Source organism: Panthera uncia (genome assembly GCF_023721935.1).
Source record: "Panthera uncia isolate 11264 chromosome C1 unlocalized genomic scaffold, Puncia_PCG_1.0 HiC_scaffold_4, whole genome shotgun sequence".
Lineage (NCBI taxonomy): Eukaryota > Metazoa > Chordata > Mammalia > Carnivora > Felidae > Panthera > Panthera uncia.
Window position 1 is genome coordinate 29,023,264 of NW_026057585.1, and position 5,273 is coordinate 29,028,536.

The following is a 5,273-nucleotide window of genomic DNA, read 5'->3' on the forward strand; positions in this document are numbered from 1 at the left end:
TCCTCTTTTCCACATTATCAATTGTGGGTTTTTTTTTTTTTTTTTTTTTTGTTAAGACACAATGTACCTTTAAAAACAATTAAAAAATAATATAGAGCCCTGGGATTTGATGTAGAATTGGGTATTTGTGACAAGAGCACTGGTTTTCCTGTAATAAGGAAAGCAAACCCAACCAGGAAAAGAGGCAGATGTGTTTCTTTGCAACAGTGCAGGCATATGAAATTATACAGATCTCACTGAAAACTAGGAATGATACAACTTGAAAATTTAACCAAAATTATTTTTTATCAGTGAACAAAGTCCATTGTAAAGCACTGTATGTATTTTTTCAGATCTCTTTCTTTTCCTGAAGTCACATTTGTAGTTTCTGGTAGAGGGACATAATTGGGAAAATTAAATACATAAAAAGATGAAATTTAAAAGTATAAAATTCTGCCTTTCTGATAAATTTTATGTTCCCTGTTTCCTTGATTTAAAGAGGACGTTCTAATATTACCCTTACAGGGGACACATTTTTATATACATGTTATTTTTGTTTAGAAATTGTGAGCTAGTGAAGAGTGAAAATGACCTTGGCTATTGTACTTACTTATTGATAGAAATAATAACCTTTTTATATCTGAATTCAAATGTCTTCTCTACTAATCATGCAACTTCCATACATTTCAAAGAGATTTGGATTGCATGAAAACAGGAGGCTGGAGCTTCCTACGTGCCCCCGTGTTTGTGTTCATACAGAATATTTATGCAATATTCCAACTTGGCTATAATCTATAATTCCTGGCTATTATTTCAGTTGCAACTATAATTTTTAGATTAATGGTTATAATTTTGGTAGGGAATACATGAAAAGTTATATGTTCATGCTTGAAAGGAGGATCATTAAATATTCATTATTACCACTCAAATTAGTTGTCATGCTCTATAAAACAGTTACCCGGTATCATTTCACTAGTTTAGATTCTGCAGCAAGTGAACAGCAATATAATGGCTCATATCAGTAGAGGAATTTTTGTTGGGGAACAGAGAGAGAAATGATTTTAAAACACATTTGACATATTTATGTTGACAAATTATATAAAGAATTACTGCTTTGTCAATAAATATGTTTGTATGTTAGAATAGGATTGTGGCTGGATTTACTTCTAGCTGTTTAATTACTCTATGATTGTGAAAAAACAGTGCTTCTTCAAATGGTTTTAAGGGGAAAAAATTAAAATACAAAGGTTGGGATATTTTAGTATTTTGCAGATGCTTAAACTTGCCATAAAAAAGCACTTTTCATTTTTGTAAGCAGGCATTGAAATCTTGCTTTTTCAGCAAAGCTAGATTGTATAGTTTGTTACTTTTCTCTATCCGGTAACAAATCTATTCTTAAAAAAAGAAAAAAGTAAAACAAGAGATCGATTTTTATAAATGTGGTGGGGGAGCATATGTGGAGATGTCTCCTTAGCCTGTTTTAGAAGCATGTAAAGTGAAAATAAAAGTAAATACATTTTAGTGTAAAAATATTTTGCTTTTTGTTTCCTCATACCTTGATATGCCTATTCAGTTATGCGAAGACATTGGGGATAGCCAGATGCTTTTTTTTTTTTTTTGATCACATATAGGGATTATTCCATACTCCTCAGTAATTTAAATTGTTTTTTTTTCCATAGAACACCCCCCATAAATTTGATTCTGATCGCATGTAACTTTAGAGTGTTCTGTCTTAAAGAGTCAAATTGTAGCTGATGAACACATTTTGCATTTTTCCACATTGCATCTGGACTCTTCATAATGATGGTTTATTTTATTTTATTTTTTCTGCACAGAGGAGAGAAAAAAATATATAGGTCCATGAATCAATCTAGATAATGGGGAAGGCTGAATGTAATAAATAATACAGTAACAACCCTAAACTAATGAGCTGTTGCTAAGGTACATTTCATAGGCTCATCCTCTATATAAAAAGTCACTAATAACCCCTTGGTGTAATCAGATGATAAAGCTTTGCCATAAGGCAACACCTGTGCAATTAGAACTGCAGATTCTTTTGCACGTTTCATTAATTTCAGGATTTTGTAAAGGCACAATGACTACACTAATAATCTAGTCTACTTGACTCCATGTCTACCGGAAACAAAGTGTCTAATTAGATAAAGGTAATTAATTAGAGATAAATGGAGCTAATCAGGCTCAGTTAACACTAATTCTCTGAATTAAGACATTTTGGGACACCTACTATCCCGCTGATTTTGATATTTTGCATTAAAAATAGGTTTTAGAGGAGTCAGAAAATACTGGCATTTGAGAATTGAGCAGTCTTTTGATGGCATATTTAGGCATCTGAAGCTAAAGGAGAGCTTTCTTTCATATTGTGCTATTTCACCACCTTTCTCTTGCAGCTTAAAGAATTCACTTTGTAGTTATTCCAATCCGTGCTAGTCTCCATATAAATTTTAATAGCTTTTGCTATCATTTTTATTATCTGTCTAGCCCACCAATGGAAGAAAATCACAAGTTGTTCTCTCTTAAATAAAGAATTAACATGTTACATTAAGGAAATGTCAAGACTCATCAGCCTATATCCTAAAATTCTGGTCCTTTAAAGAGAACAAACACCTATAATTCTGATTCTTTTAAAGAGAACAAACCTCTGCTTTGCAGTGTTGGACTGAAAATTTAGTGGTGTGGGGGAAAGCTTTGAAGTCAGAAAACCTGAATTCAAATTTCCACTCTTTCTTAGTAAATGAGTGATCTTAGAAAAATGCTTAACTTCTCTGAGTTCCTTTGATTATGAAATGGAAATGATAGTGATGCTAACTTTACAGGGTGGTTGTGAACATTGAGTGAGGCAACTCTGTAAATATTGGTTATTATTACCTGTTCGTAATTGGGATTGAACACATAACCTAGCACCATATCTTGCTTGAACTACAAGATTAAGTATCAAAAATGTTCCATTTTTATCTCAACCCCATGATAATTTTGGTGCTACATTTATATATGTAGCAAGGGAGAGACTAAGAATTTTCTCCCAAGTAGTCAAATCAGAAAAAAAATCCTGCAAATTCTTCACTTGGAGAATGGGAATTTATCTGCCTTGGTTTTCTACACTGCTATAATTAGCCCTCTTGGCAAGTTGTTCCACAGTCCATAAGGAATGGATCGTTTGCCCCAGAATTGAAATCTGGGAAGTAGCTTAATATGAAGTAGACATTGAAATCTTTCTTTTATAATTTCTGTAGGATATACCTCTTCCTCTTTCTGTTCTCTGTCCTAACTTATCTGGACTACACCTAGATTATCTAATGATCTCTCAACTAATATCCTTGTTTTTATTTCTTTTCTCCTGTAATTCAGTGTCCCCAACTTAACCGTCCTCACCCAACACTTTCCTCATTCTCTGTCCTGTCAAGAACATAAGACTTGTTAAATGAAGACTATCAAATAGGCAATGAGAACATCTGTGTCTGGTCCACACTATTTATCCAGCCTATCTCCTGCCCTCCCCTGCCAGTACCTTTTATTCCAGGCAAGCCCGCCTTACTGTTCTTCACCACACTCATCTCTCCTTTAATGCTCTCCCCTTCCCCCAATATGACAGCCACTCTCGTCTTCTTTCGAAACTTATTTTAAATCCTGTACTTCCCCTGAGGCTCGCCTTGACAACTCTGGCCTACCAAGAGCCTTCTCATCTCTGAAGGCCCACAGCAGCTCTTGGTGGCACCACACTGATGAGATGCCTGAGGTCAGGAACCATAGCCTAGTCTTCCTGTGTGCAAGGCAAACCTTGCTCACCATCCTCTTCCCCCAGACCTTGGCCTTCACACTCATCTGGGGCACCCACAACTATATGACACGTGTGTAACTAATCTGTGAGGTGGGGCTTGGTCTGGTCCTTGGTAGTCAGGTCTAATGACTTCTGTAGTAACCCTGGGCCTCTTTACCCACTGGGGCTGGATTCAACCCTGGGTTGAGACTTCATGTTTAGAGACAATATTACCTTGATGAGACTGCTGTATTTCTTGAGGCTTTGTTTCTGACTTGCAGGGTATTAGGCTTTTATGACATGCAATGAGGGAATGTCAGGAAGTGACCATTAGTCTTTCATGACAGAATGTTTAGCAAGCAATGATATACCATTCGGCAAACAATTCAGAAAGGTCTGAGCAACATGGGCTGAATTACCCTTCATTAGAGACCTTTAATGAAGTGTTTTTGGTGAATGCTGTCTATAGGAGGTTTTCCTGGAGAGTCCCTACCAGAGAAATTGAAACTTGTATGCATTAGATGTCCAGGTTGACTGATTGCGATTGTTGCAAAAGTGTCCTCAGTTTCTTCCTTTTATATATGTTTCCTTCCTTGTCTCTACGCCCTTTACTAGCACCCTCCCAACACTGACTCTGAGTTTGGCTGTGTGATTTGCTTTGCCATTGAGATAGTAGCAAACATGTGACAGAGACTTAAAAAGAACTTGGGTATCAGAGCTTGCTCTCTGGCTGCTTTTGGAACCCTGAGCAGCCCTGTGGATGAGCCCAGGCTAGCTTCCTTGATTGTGACAGACATGTGGTCCAGTATCCTCCTTTCCCCAGACAATAGTCAGCTAACCCCAGAAGTCAAGTGGCCTAACTGACCAGCAGCTAATGACAGAAGCACATGTGGGTCCAGGTGAGAACAGTAGAGTGATACACTAATTTAGAATTGAACTAAATAGTTACTGTATTATACCTTACGTTTTGGGGTTATTCAATATCCAGCAATAGATTACCAATACATTGGTGTAGGCTATCTATTTCACTGCTTAAACTTAGAAGAAATCCAGAAGACATCAAATGTTTGGTCTCTAATCTTGGATGATATTTAAGTAGAAAAGTGATGGTACCTTCGAGAGAAATAAATAAGGAAGTTTGTTCAGCCTTGGGAAATAAAACCAGTTAAGTTTTTGTAATTTTGTGTTGGTACAGATCAAAGTGTGAGAACTTCTAGAGAGGTGATAGGACGGAGTTGAAGATCTATATATAGGGGGTAGCTGAAGTTGTGGGATAGGATGAGAATGCAGATAAAGACCGGTGACAAAACTCAGTGGGATTCCCTCTTTTCATGGCCTTTTAGAAAAAGAGGCAAGGGACAGAAGAAGGGACAGAAGGGCAGGGGGCAGAGGATCATGTAGGAGAAGCTCAGGCTGGGGAAAACTGCAAGAAGAATCCAGTGGTCAGCAGAGCTGATTGCTAGAAAAGGCAAGCATGACAGTAATAATGACTAATAATTGAAGTGCAATTTGTAGTTTA